The sequence below is a fragment of the Crocodylus porosus genome, unplaced genomic scaffold (assembly GCF_001723895.1).
Source record: "Crocodylus porosus isolate Cpor-Errol unplaced genomic scaffold, CroPor_comp1, whole genome shotgun sequence".
Classification (NCBI taxonomy): domain Eukaryota; kingdom Metazoa; phylum Chordata; order Crocodylia; family Crocodylidae; genus Crocodylus; species Crocodylus porosus.
In genome coordinates, this window is record NW_017728906.1 from 15264031 (window position 1) to 15278951 (window position 14921).

At 36.4% G+C, this 14921-nt stretch overlaps 1 protein-coding gene across 2 annotated transcripts in view; it reads right to left on the reverse strand.

Moving 5' to 3' along the window:
• Window positions 1-14921, reverse strand: part of CADM2 (cell adhesion molecule 2) — a 339304-nt gene that overhangs the window by 252965 nt on the left and 71418 nt on the right. For both annotated transcript variants that reach the window (XM_019528734.1, XM_019528733.1), the window contains exon 2: window positions 10938-11087. The gene's annotated coding sequence lies outside the window, so the exon portion shown is untranslated. The remainder of the gene's footprint in view (window positions 1-10937; window positions 11088-14921) is intronic.

Sequence of the window (14921 nt, forward strand, 5' to 3'; positions counted from 1 at the left end):
TCTGATCTATACAAATCCCTACCTTCCTTAAATTTAATATGGTGGTCTACTATAATCCAATCATCCAGCACTAAAATTGGTTCAATAACATACAATTCTACAATCTGGTAAAGTTCAGCTTTTCCCTCATTTTTCACTGCTAATAGGAATTTGCAAAGTGCATGCATTTTTCTTGACACTTTGGGACCCACACCTAGTAAAGAACTATTGTATCAATATATGCCAGATCATTAAATGTGCAAATTGCATATTTCTAAAGTATCTTTGGAAATTTGTTTAGCAGACAAATTGTGTGTCTTCAATCATTTGCTTTTTCAGATTGGATCTGGAAAAATGATGTATATTTGTATATTCCCAGCACTCAGCTATCCCCATCTAATGATTCAGCTTTGTAGGCTTCCCAGAACAGCAGTAATAGTTTTCTTTTTCAATATACCACACTGCCTGGAAAATCAAAAGGTCTGCACTCTTTCAATGAATTAAAAGTTTAATATCCAAATGGATTCAAGCTCCTTGGCTCTGTGAGCTTTAGTAATTCATTTGCTGGGGTGAATAGGGAAAGCCAGGCTGACCTACTCCACTGCATTCTATCCTCGGTACCTATATGAAGCAATTGGAACCAGATTTTCATAATCTCACACTCTTCTGTAATTTTCGCTACTTACATCCTTTGGTGTTCTTCCCCAGATATCTCAGCATTTCACTAGAAATTTGCACCTGAAGGATATTTCACTCCATCACTTATCTGACCCCCTTCTTGTCTGACCTGAAGCTGTCTTGTTCTCCAGCTGTTATAGGGCATGTAATTAATTTGAGCTAAGGAGACAGTTAATCTCCACGCTAACTCTAGCAGTTATAATAGCACGGGGTGTACATCTCCCTTGACAGTATGATTGCTATGTTTACATAGCATTAAATTTCAGCATATTTTGTTGAAAAACATGTTTTGTTTGTTTCCAGTACCACAAGCCAATTTCTTTGGGAACCTTATTTTGCATATGTAAATGAACCATAACGAATATTGTTTCTTAATCATCATTAGAGTTTTGTCTTCCAGTTGCATATCATAATAATTTTTATACATGTTACATTATAGCTCTTATTCTAAATATCAATCATGATGTGATTTTTTTTTTTAAATTTGTTTCTCTGTCCATCTTAAATAGTTTAAACTTCTCTGGAAGCCCATAACCCTTTTTTGAGTGTAATATCAAAACTATTGCATATAACCTGGAATGTGTAATTCCACCCCTTACCTCTTCAAAAACCAGCCCATAATACAATTACAATGGGCATAAGTTATGTTTTTATAGTTATGTAAAAGTTCCAAAGAGGAAAAAATGAAAACAATAGTGCAAATCTAATGAAGCTGCATGAAGAAATGCCACCTGATTGTTAACAGAGTCTCCACAGCCAACGCTTCATATCATGCTATGTCAATTCATCAACTTCATTCTCAGTTTAGCTAGCTGCAGAGCTAGGGGACTTAATTTGTGCAAACACCCACACTTGAGCACAAAATAATGTAAACTCCTACACCTCTCCACCATTGCTACAAAATGCTCATTTGCTCCCTTAATATTTATAAGTACTTCTCACCAGGACGTGATGAAAGAATAAATGGTGTAAGTGGGAGTAATTCTACTAATTTATTACAATGAAAATACACCTACTAATTTATTGTTACATATCTTAAAATAACATTTACAGCAACAACAACAAAAAAAGGTTTCCCAAGAAACGTTGAAATGACCTGTTCTTGTTTACCCAGGTTACCTTTTTAGAAACATGGAAGCCAAACTGTCTGCTTTTCAATACTTTTGGATGAGGGAGGCCAATGAGAGATGCTTAAGGGGAGATAAAAAGGCTTTTCTTAGAGAATGTGTTTGAAGAACCTTCCTCTGAGAACTCTGAGCCCTTTAATGCTATGTTAAATTTGGGCATACGCAAAAAATAAGACAACTGAAATCACCAGTTTTGAAGTGACTGTGCCATACCAAGTATACAGATGCAGGATGAAAACTGACCAGATAGTTCATGTTAACAGATGGCTGTTAATATGATGATGTATTCATTGGGAAACCAACAGATCTATAAAATTCTAATTAATCAGAGGACTGTGACATGGGGAAACTACCCTGAAACTATGTAAAAAAAGCTAAAATGACTAAATTAAAATTCTGCTGAAGAGTGCATGATAAACATCTTGTTTGAAACAGAGGGCACTTTAATATATTCCAGAGACTGTCAAATCTGCTTGTATGCTAAATGTGTTTACATTGGGTGGGACCTCACAAAAATAAGCCAGCATTATTAAAAATAGTTTTCCACAAAGTCCAAATGCAGGCCCTGCACTGCTGTATAGTCACTTCCTTGCAAATATTGTTTTGTTTGCATTTGATGCACTTTTTGCCTTTAGATTTCACACTAAATTGTGGGTCTAAAGCATAACAATTGGCCTAATTAACATGCCTATTAAAATCATATTAAAATAAAATTCTAGTCCTCTTTTTTATTTGTGTGCTTGTTTTGTTCTATTTAACAATAACACCTATATTGTCTTAGAATTGGGTTTTGCCTATTTAACATCATCTCCACTGGAAACTTAGTTAAAACATAAAAATCAACCCCATTCTTCAACATCGGGTCCGCTCTTCCAGCATACTGCTCCAAACTAAATTAATATCTTTAAACTTTTCTCCCCCACAGAAAAGCAAATATACTTCTACAACACTGCTATAAAATTAGTGCCACCCACCTACCCTCAGAGAGAAATTAACATCTCCTGTTTTTCATTTTTTACCATTTTACTTTTGTCTGCATTTCTTTCACTGTTTCACTGCTAGAGGCGCCTGTGGCTGACAGATGATGTGGAAGTGGAAGGAGGCATACTCACCCATGCCCAGCAGCCCATTTGGGCTCCATGGGGCTTTGCCTGAGTAGGGGGGGCGTTTCTTGGACTCTGTGTCAGGTCTGTCTGTACATCACTGGGTGCTTCATGATGGGGTGTGGAGGCACAGCCTGGGAATGTGGATGCATGGGAAAACAGCTGGCTGGAGGCAGGAGGTGAGGCCGCTGACTTGGCCCTGCGACAGCTCAGGAGTGGAGCCCACTAGGCACTTGGCCAGAGCAGCCTAGCATGGGGTGAGTGCTAGAGCACCTCCCTGTGAAGGGAGTCTAGTGCGGGGTGGGGGAGGGGGGTTGGGAGGATGGGTTCAAAGGAGCCAGGGATGGCAGAAGACAGTAACCTAACTTGAATCAATATGGGAACCGGTACTGAAGTCAGATGCACCAGCGTTACTTAAATCGATTAAGTTTCAGTGCACATTGATCCAGTCTGTCTAACACCAGATTCCACTATTTTTTAAGCCAAGCTATGTGCACTTCTCTTTTGTTATGTGTTTAGACCAGTTTCCAATCACTTAGGCTGATAAAAATGTAATATTTGTACCTGGCCTGGGTGAGGCACAAAAATAGCAAAAGCGGCCATGCTGGCCCAACTGCTACTTAACTTCCAGGCTTCAACAAAACAGGATAATGAGAAATTGTAAGTTAACTGAAATGGAATGGGATCTAGCACAGAAAACAGAGCACTGGAATGCTAACCCTGGTCAAAATACCTACCTTTTGCAAAAGAGTTTCACCTATAACTTAATACAATAGAGGAAAGCTTAAAAGATTTGGAGCATCTAATGGTTTCTTCCAACCTAACACCTATGGATTATCCTTCTTACTTCTGCTCAGACAGCAGCTGCAACCCCATACCTTGTCCTCCCCAAATTCAAGAGTTTGTGGGTATATGTCTAGCCACAGCAGCACATGAAAAAGTGCGGAAGGGAAGTTTTGATGGGACAGATTGTTGTGTTATCTATGTCAAAGACATCATATTTGGGTTATAAACATAAAACATTGGACCCACTCTTTTCTCCAAAGGCCGAACACTCCTGATAGCTTTTGGAAGTGCAGTGGCCTTTCATACCTTCCATAGCACAGTTAACACAATACTGTCTTTGAAAGCTCTGGGGATGATAGGTTGTGATATACATGCCAAGCATTGTTTCATGCAAGATAAACAAAGGTCAGTAGAAGAGCATCCTCTTCCTCGTAGGGATGAATAATTCTGACATTGAAATTTATTCACTAATGTTTTAGTAAGACATGAAAGTAATAAAGGCACAAGAAAGGATGTACCCAGTGATGATTAGCATGAGACATAGCTCTTGTCAAAGATCTGGCATGTCAGTTCATGGCAAACTAATTATGATCAGTGTCAACAGAAGCATGCATTTTATCATAATCAGACATGCTAAATCCTTGTCAGAGTAAAGAGCAGGTATTTCCCACAGTGTTTTTTTGTGTGTGATTGTGAATAAAACACTGAAGTATACTAACCAGAAACAATCTTTTCCTTTTCATAGTCTGATTGTACATACGTATGCTCACAAGAGAAAACAACCTTAGAAGCAACAAGCCATCATTTAGTTGTACGGTATACGTGGGAATCACTTGCATTCCATGAAGCACTACCTCTCTGTATCAATATCCACATTTCCACCAAGAAGAAGAGAATGTGAAATATACAGGATATAAAAAGGAAGCTGATAAAACAAGTTGAATAAAAGGGTTTCTCATCTTTTTATCACACATCTTCATCTTTCCAGGATACATCACTTCCCTTATGCCTCTGCATTTGTTTATTGCTTATCTTTCACACACTAAGAAATACCATCAGTGGAAAACAAATTTAAAAAAAAAACTATATTCATTTAAAATCACATTTCTGCCAGTTCTGCATTGTTGCGTGTTGTGCTTTTTCGAAAGTCAGCTGTGTAATTATAGATACTTGTGTGCATAAAGTGATACAGAGGTTTCTATGGTAATTATTCATTTTAATTGAAAATTGTGTAAGGAAAACCTAAGTTCATGTGCAGCATGCAATTTGCATCTATTGCCTAAGAATTTCAACATGCTTATTGTGAGTATTGAATTCATATTTTCCTGGAAGAGATGTTCTTAGTCTTTTACAGCAAAGACTTTTTTACAACATACTTAGATACCCACAGTTATTCTGTATGGCTCTTTGGCCAGTGAAACGTTATTCAAGTGTTTCAGGGTGAAATAATTCTCTGTTAGCTTCTGTCATTTTTAGTCTCACTTCAAATTAAGATAGAATGAGAACAGTAATTTTTTTTTAAGATATGTTGCCGGGTTTTTTTCCCAGCAAATTTGGAGGAAAGGTGATTGAAGAAATACTGGATCTACATGTATGCTTAGCCTATTTTAATGTGCATTAAAGCATCACAAAAAACCCAATGGAGTGCAGTTTTTAAGTGATGTTTATGCACATTAGCTTATTTTTATGGGCATTAAGTAAATAGCACATTTTTAAAGAAATGTGTTAATGCACATTAAAATAGATGAATGTGCATTAAAGCACATGTGTAGATATGCCCATGCTCTTTAGCTAATATGCATTAAAATAGGCAAATGTACATTTTTTTGAGTAACTCACAATGGAGGTACTAGATTTAATGTGCATTTCCTAACGCACACTAATGAATGTGTAGACACTCCCACTGAGTCAGCTTCTATTCTAACTATTGTGCATGTAGATGAATGCCTACCTCACTCTGCTTAAGAGACTTGATGATTTTAGAGAGACACCTATGCCAGAAAAAGTGGTGCATTTTAACACATTTTTAGTCAGCATGTGTTAAAATACTAATGAAGTGAAGAGAAGCTGTAGTTTAAACAGGTTAGCTAGGCTAGCAACCTTACAGGGGAGCTAATGGTTTACCTAATCCAGTTAATATATTAACACAGCTTGCCTTCATTTGAACTTTAGCATACTAAAACCACACATTTTTCTTCATGAAGACAAGGTCAGAGAGAATTGGAAGAGCATGAGCACTAGTAAGCTCTGTTACTGAACTCTTCTTCTCCTTATATTCTGTCTGTAAGTATAGCTTAGGTCATGTATATGTTAGTTAACACATTTTAATTACGACAATTTTAAACAAGCCTCAGCAGCTATTGTAAACAGGGAAAGTTATGATTAAAGATGACTTACAGTCATAGTCAGACCTGAAAGGTGACCTAATTTTCTGGCCTAGAATTTTAGCTAGAAAGTATGGGCACTTGCACACATGCAAGTGCTGCAGCACTTTGAAAAGTGCCCAGAGCTGCATTGCTTGCAATTGTATATGCAGCAAAATGCACATTAGCACAAAGAAAATGGCAGTGGTCCGCTTTTGAACTAAAACACCACAGAGGTGCTTTAGTTCAAAAGTGCACCACCACTATTTTCTCTACACTGACGTGCATTTTGCTGCTTATACAACTGTAAGCATGGTGTGCATTAGCTTTTGTGTGGAGGAGACTCGATTAATCAAGACTGCTCCAAAGCAGCAGATCTCTAGCGCATCTGAGAACTAACAAGTATGTGTAATAATGTCCTATGAGGGCAGAAAGGAAGAAAAATGCTCATGAGGTCTTTCTTGTTCCTCTCTGACCCCAAAAATTGGGCTAGCAAATTAATATCATGGGATTCTGAAAACAAAAACCCAAATGTGGTATACAGATGTAATAAACAGATTTTTTTTCCTGACACAAAAACATATTTACTTGCAAGCTATATATTTCAGTTTTGTACTATAGAATCAATCTCTTGAGTTAAAATATCACTCCTATCATTCTGTTTTTATTCATAAATATTTAATCATTATCGTAGTTTCAAACATTTTTGCTTTACAAGTACAAAACCTTTGAGAGTCAACAAAATATATAGGTAATTACAGAGAAGTATAGTAAAAATACTTTAGAATATGTTAATATTATTTATTAGACCAACTTAAATAGTTGGAAAACAATTATTAAGCAAGCTTTTGGACTCAAAAACCCTTTGTCAGGCTAAGGAAGTTTCAGCAGTTCATGTGTGCTCTTCCTGGATGGAATGAAAAGTAAAAAAGCCAGAGGCTGGGCTGGGCTGCATACAAGATAGGCCGTCAGTGAAGATGTTGATTGAGGAGTCAGTGGGTGAGAGACAGGCTGGTTGTGGGGGAGAGAAGGAGACTGAATAGTGGAGGGGTACCTGGGAAGTCAGATGTCAGGCAGGTTATAATGTGTCATAAATCCAATGTCCATGATTTTTAGTATCCAGGAGGTTGATGAAGTGGAGTTCATAGGCCCATTGACTCCTCAATCTACATTTTCACTGACTACCTGTCTTGTATGCAGACCAGCCCAGCCTCTGGCTTCTTTACTTTTCATTCCATCCAGGACGAGCACACACCAACTGCTGAAATTTCCTTAGCCTGATGAAGGATTTTTGAACCTGAAAGCTTGCTTAATAATTGTTTTCCTACTATTTAGTTGGTCTAATAAAAGATATCAGATTTACCCAAAGAACCTTGTCTGCCTATGTCCTTAGACCAACACAGCTACAACCTACCCCCCTGTTAATATTATAGGTTTTACTGTAGGAAAAATTGGTGGATTACACTGTCATTCTTATTCTGAAAATTAAAAGACATATGTAACTATTACCTTCACTGTTGTGGTTCCAAAGGATAAAACAACCGTTAATAATATTCAGATAAACTAATACTAATTTGTATTTTATAGCACTTTCCATCTGAGAATCTTGTAGAACTTAACCAACATGAAATACTCAAAATCTTACCAAACTTATGTGAGTGAAGTTGTATTGTATTTGCCCCATTTTTCAAATAGAGAAAGAAGTGTTAAGTGACTTACCCAAGAACAAAGAAATCACTGACAGAAGACCTAGTCAAGAACCTAATTCAGATTTCTAAGGTTTGCTTTGTTTGTGGGTAGTAGAAATCTATTTAGAAACAGAGATTTGGCCAAAGAAAACTAGTTTTAATAGGTAAATGTACTGAAGAAAAGATCTGTGTCAAAACTAACTAACCACATCTTCACATGTACTGAAGATCTAACTGCTTTTCTACTTTCTTTACAAACAGCCTTCAAAAGAGAGAGGCAATTTCTGAGTCTCTCTGTCCTACCACCTTGTAGTAAGAACCTGAGAAAGGAGCAAAACCTCCTGACCTTAAAAAAAGCAATCTCATAGAAAAGAAATTTCACCTCTCCTTGTCAATGAATAATTTATTCTGGCCACATATTCCCTTAAAATTTGATAGTGTTGGTTCATTCTCTTGTGTTGCCCATATATGACTTTAATTTGATATTTATTCAGTGTCCGTTATTGTACTAAACAGAATGCCTCCCAAATATCAAAATAAATCTCTCTCTGTCTCCTCCCTCCCCATCCTTCCCAACCTACCAAAGAAATAGCTTAATTAGTTTATAATTATATGTGCTCAATTGCCATATGCCTGTTATGAATAACTTACTGAAGGAAAGTTAAGTCAAAGGTATCTGTTTTTTTCACTTTACTTCAGAATATAGAATTTGTGGTCATTTAGAGTTCTAGTACAAGATGAAATTTCTCCATAGATGAAACTCCATATGATTTCTCCATAGATGAAACTCCTTCAGAAATTCTGTCTTTGGCATTTATAAGTTGCTCTCTTGGTTTCAAATGTTTGGTAACACTAAACGATGGCACAGTAAAGGAAGTACTAAATGATAGTGCAGTCACAAGAGTGACGCAGGGGCACATGCAGATGTGCCCACTGAGCAGCATCCAAATGAAGTGCCTGTATATAGAAGAGGGCTTAACGATTGCTTCTTCAACACTGGGCTCAGGCTCGACATACTGCATTTTCTTAGGAGTATTGCTAAGTTTTTAGAACTAAATGATTTCTTCCCTGCCTTGGGATGACAATACTGGAAACTAAAGTAAAAATATGGGGAGGTCTCTTCCCTTTCAGCATGCAAGGGAACACATGCACACTCACAAACATACATACTGGTCAAAGGTGGAAATTCACTACTGGATTTGGTAGGGAGAGGATGGCAATGCTTTTTGTATAGCATTTTGACCTGCTTTGTATAGCTCATTCCCTCCAGTATAGTACTCTACAGTGAAAAAAATCACATGAACAGGTTGTAAGCCTTACAGATATTAAAATAAAATGAAATAATATAAAATAAAATAGACTGCATGATTCAAATGCATTTCTAGATCAATTTAGTAATTTTGTTTTGTAGCAGATACATAGTAAGCCATCTGCAAATTTTCCTCTTCTAATCTTCAAAGCCTTCAGACAGCCTAATATCCAATAAAGACTGCGGCCCTTCAAGTTTTTACTTTGACCTCCCATGAAGAATATAAAATGACTACAAGAACTTACTATGCAATATTTCATTTAGCTTCTTCTGCTTCTGGTTATTATATAAGATGTATCACACATTTAACAATTGCTAGTAAAATGGCATATAACTCATATACCAAAGGTAATTCCTATTCAAGCAAACACATACTTGAATTTTCCTATTTTTAAGTATTAGAATTTATTTTCTAATTATTTTATAAGATAATTTATTTGTCACACACCTTGATTTGTTGACAAGTATTATGTGCATTATCTGTCAGAGATCCCCAATCCCTTCCGTCTTAGTTATTTGAGCCTTAATGAAAAAGCACTGTGATGACTAATGCACATAAGGCATAACCATCTGGGTGAAAGTTGTGGGACTAGGCTTGAGACAGGAATGATAACGTATCACAAACCCTTCATTAGGTATCATTTGCTTATAGCATACTTGAGACACAAAAGAAATTGCAAATGAAATGATTATACTTTACAAAAAATTAGGCAAAGGAAAAAGGAGCCACTTCAGCATCTTAAATAGATTTGGATGGGCTATTATATTAGCAGCAATGAAAGTTATTCAATGTGAAAATATTTTGATTGTAGTTTCTGCAGGTATAAAACAACAGCTTTTAGAATCTACTTCAGTTACATTCACAGATCTGCATGACACCTGCTTCTTTAAGGTTCGGTCATGCAAGGCACTAAGGACTTTTGCTATCATCCAGCAAAGCACTTACGTAGTGCTTAACTTTGAGCACCTGAGTAATCCCATCTGCTGAATAAACTGAGTATGGAACATTGGGTTCTGGCTATAGGACCGCAGATGAACTCTATTTAGATTAAATCAGTACAAAGTCTTTGGCAGTTCTAAACCCAAACAGAGATTTTATAAAGTTTAGCCCAGGTAATTATAATATAAACTTAAGTCATTCTTCTATCAATATTTTATTGGTTAAAATACATTTCTTGGCTCTTCTCAGGTTAGAAAGAGATGTAAATCTTAGACGTTTCAGCTGTTAAATTAGCAGCATTTGTCTTACTAAAAAGTATAGGCATTATTTCTGTTTTCTTAACTGTCTAGATTAACTAAAAAACCCATGCATCATGTAATTAGAAAAGCCAAGCCAGAAAATACAAGTGATTTAACTGCTGATTAATTGTTGGGGTGAATAACCATATTATGGTAACTACACACTAATAGCTTAAAACAAACAAAAATTCTAATAAACTGGAGCCAAATATGATCTGCTTCGTAACAACTACAGTAGGCAAGTAAGTGGATTATAAGCTACTTCTGTCCCTTTGGATATCAAACAATATATTTCTCAGCAAGGTTGCCCAGATCAACTAGCAGTAAACGTGAAAAATATTATGTTCTGCTAAATACTTAGAATGGACAATGCATAATTTTATGAAAAAAGAAGGTATCCATTTCCAAAAACTTCTTTCATTGTGAGGAAAGGAGGGAGGGAAGGAGGGAGTGAAAGAGGGAAACTATTCAGAAACATTAAACATACAGTATATTTAATAAAAAACTACAATCTAAGTAATCTTTTGAGTGTCTGCCTAGGAAACTGAAATCTTTAATATTTAACATGCTAAATGCAAGCAGTTAGGGAATGAAATGAGCAATCTTATTTTAGGATATTTATTATGTATATAAAAAAATCAAAAATATTTATCAAATTTATTTACCTTTCTTGTCATCAAAGTAGAGAGTCTGTTGAGCTGGATTTGACCACTGGAGGGAAGTATTATCATTTTGATCAACCCTGCAAGTCAAATTGGCCGTTCCTCCTTCAACAACTGTAACATTCTGCGTCAGTGGAAACTGCCCTTGGCTACCTATGGAAGGGGTAAAAAGAAAATACATTAAATTTGTGGAACATAATTTATTAAATTAACTTTCCACAGACTCTACACTATGAATTTGAAGTTATATATACTAACTAAACACAAGCACAGTTAAAATTGAAAGGAAATATACATGTAAAACACATTTGCATATCAGAGACATAGCCAGGTTAATTTAAAGATTAGGTGTTATTTTTTAAACAATGCTCATTACCATTTAGGAAGTAGACTACAGTCCTTGAAACTCGGCAAGACACACTCCAAGAGTGCCAATCAACATATACTTCTTAGTTACAATAATCTTTTAGTAAGTACCTGCAGAATAGTGCTACTTTTATACCAGTGGTGATATCTATATAAAAAAACCCTTAAAATAAGGAAGAGAGGTAATATATTTTATATGTGCAATTATGTTTCCATTTCAGATATTCTCTATACTTGATTTTTGATTGATGAACTATTTTGCTCAGATTATAATATTTCCTACTTATTAATAACATTTTAATTTTTTCCCATCCATATTAATAAAGATAACTTTGGTTTTATATAGTTTTTTCATGAATTCCACTGTGAGAGAGAGATCTATTTTATCACACTAAGTGGTATTGCACTTTATTCTAAAGATACAAATGGAAATATATAATTTAAAATTGTGAAAGATGCTGACTGAAGAAGTGGTGGAAGTGTTTTGAAAGGTTCCTAGTTTGTTTTATTCATCAGCTACTTAATGTAACCCATGATGTAGTGTGTGATTAAATGAAGTTTTAGCAATATTTTATGTGAGGCCAAAACATGTTAGTTTAAATGGCTTGGTATTAGAATAGGTTATGCTTAAATCAAGTAATAACAGCATTATATTGATAGTAATATGGTTAGTGTATATATATATATATATGAAGTGTAATCATTTATATATGTAATCAAGCTATGAATTTAGTGGTATGATTGAGTGAGAGAATGCAGAATGTATGGAATGTTTATTGGGCCTGCGTAAGCAGGAGGAGGTTTGTTAAGGTGCTGAGTATGCGAGTTACCAGACAATGAACTGATAGATGGATGGCTGAAGAACCAGTTTGTGACCAGGTGCAGAGGAGACAGGCTAAGCAATAGGAAAAAGGAGAAATTCTGCATGTCCTGCAATTTAGCCTAAACAACTTTCAAGGCTGGAAGACTGACTTTTATGACAGGAACGACCTCAAGTTGAGATAATGAAAAGAATGATGATATGTGGATGGAAAAGTACCTTGACTTCGGACAAAGACTTGAACTCCCTATAACAGTGGGATCCAACAATGCAGAATGGGGAATTCACACTCTGCAACATCAGGGAGCACACACACGTCTGTTTACCCCCACTTCCGTCACCCTCAATGAGCCTAAGCTGGCCACCCAGTGCCAACATTGAGCAAGCAAGCTGGTAACTATAACAACTCCATAGAGTGTTTTTGTCTGTGTGTGTTTGTCTGTGTGAATGATGAGTGTGTTTGTCTTTGTGTTTGTTTCTGTGAAGTCTTTATATGTTTTTGTTCTTTGTAATCAATAAACAGGGCACTTTCCTTATCTCCCCTCATATGTCTTATATCTGGTAGGGTTTTTTTATACGAAGTACATGGTAAAAACACACACTATTTCAAAAATAATATACAAATTTGATATACAAAACTTATGTGAGTCATATAGTATCTATAGATAGATATTGTGAATCATTTTCTACAGTCAGAGAAACAGAATAGTCTAGAAAAAAATTGCAGTGTTGTGGGTGATTTTGTCCACCAGTTTTGGATTTGTTTTCTAAGAACAAGGGTAGCATGAATTGATACCTCCTCTTTTGAAGGAGTAGAACCTGGACATGCATGAGGATGGACTTGTTACTGTAGTCCTTTTTTCTACTTAACCACTATTAGTCTGTCCTAAAGTATCATCATTACACAAATTGCCTTTTGCTCAAATCATGAACAGGACCTTATGAGGGGAGATAAGGAAAGTGCCCTGTAGATCATCAGGTCCAGTCCCCCTGCACTAGGCAGGTCAGGGGGAAGGTGCCAAAGTGGCAGCTACTGCATAGTTGGCCCGGTTGCCACCACTGCCAATAGCTATATATCCCAGAGCGCAGAAGTGTCCAGGTAGGCATCTGGCTGGACCACCCTTAGTTGTGCTACTGCAGGATATGCTGTTCCTTTTCTAAAGACAACTATGTGTTCTTAAACACACATTTATTACTGCATTGATCTGTTGATATATGTTGAACAAAATAACAGATTGGTAACTATTAGAAGAAAGCTAATCTCTCAAAATGAAATAAAATATTTCCAAAGTAGCTTTAAATCCACTAAAAACACACCTACATCTTGTTTGAGAACATCAATATCCAAACTTAAGGAAATAATATTGAATGAAAACCAGTATTTTTTAAGTCTTTTCATTATTGCCTAAAAGGGATAAAGACACTATACCGTGGGTCTTTTGAGAAGCAAATACTGGAAATATTGGAAATACTGTGGTTAAGTTAACCATACTAGACAATAAATGTCAACATTTTCATGATACCCAAAATATCTGGCAATTAATTAATCAAACCCAGTTTCTTGGAAACCATACTCTAAAAAATGATGAGTTAAAAATTGTAAAGAAGAAAGAAAACGATGAGAATATTTGACCTTTTAATCAATTACACCTTGCAAAATCTGGTGGGCCAATGAACCTTAAGATTATTCTGATGGTCTAGAGTTTTAAAACTCCAGAAAACATAACATAGTCTGTTATTTCTTCTACTGAAGCACAGGCAGCTTTCCAAACGTAAAAGCCATATGAATTATGGTTAAGTAGCTATAGCTGTTTAAAAAGCTGTATGCAAATTGGAACTACTTGCATACCAGTAAAGCCAGCAGCTAGTTCTAGAGGAGTTCAGTCAAATTTTGTTATTTACATCATAGAAAAGAAAACACGTTAATAAAGAACTATTGTGTACCAATTGGTCAAAACCTTATTGTTATGATTTGCAGAATCTGTCTATGAACAAGCTTTACAACATTCTTGTTGATGTTGTAAAGTTGTACTTATAAATCTACTGACCCATGAAAGTTACCAAAATCATGAAATGACTATAAGATTGTATCACACCCCTCCTAGAATAAGTATGATGACCAGCTGTTGAATATTACTAGCTGCCCATTCAGGTAAGGAACACTTAAGGAATATGAGTTGACAGAAAGTAGAAGAATACAAGCTTTTACCAACCTCCCTACAGAAGGCTGGAAGTTATAAAATCATCACATGCAGTACAGTGAATCAGTGGACTGGAAGGGACCTGAAAGATCATTAAGTTCAGTCCCCTGCCATACACAGGAGGTTAAGGAGTATAAACTAGCTCAATGAGGTGCTTATCTAGCCTCCTCTTGAACACTTCCAAGGATGGCAACTGCAGCACCTCTGCCAGGAATGTGTTTCAGGTTCTAGTTTCCTTTACGGTGATGAAGTTCTTCCTTATGTTCAGCCTAAATCTTCCCTGTATTACTTTTTAACCATTGGTCCTTGTACTCCCCTGGGCAGCCTTCCCTGAAGAGTTGCTCGCCCAGATCTTGGTGCTCCCCCACCCTCAACATACTTATAAGCAGCTATGAAGTGACCTCTCAGCCTCATCTTACTCAGACTGAACAAGACTATTTTCCAGAGTCTCTCCTCATAGGGCCTATCCTTTAGGCCCCTAATCATGTGGGTGTCCCTTCTCTGCACCCTCTTGAGCTTATCCACATCATTCTTGAAGTGTGGACCAAGGAGAGTGGTCGCTCCTTAAGGAGACGATCCTCCAAGCCCAAAGGAAGGTAA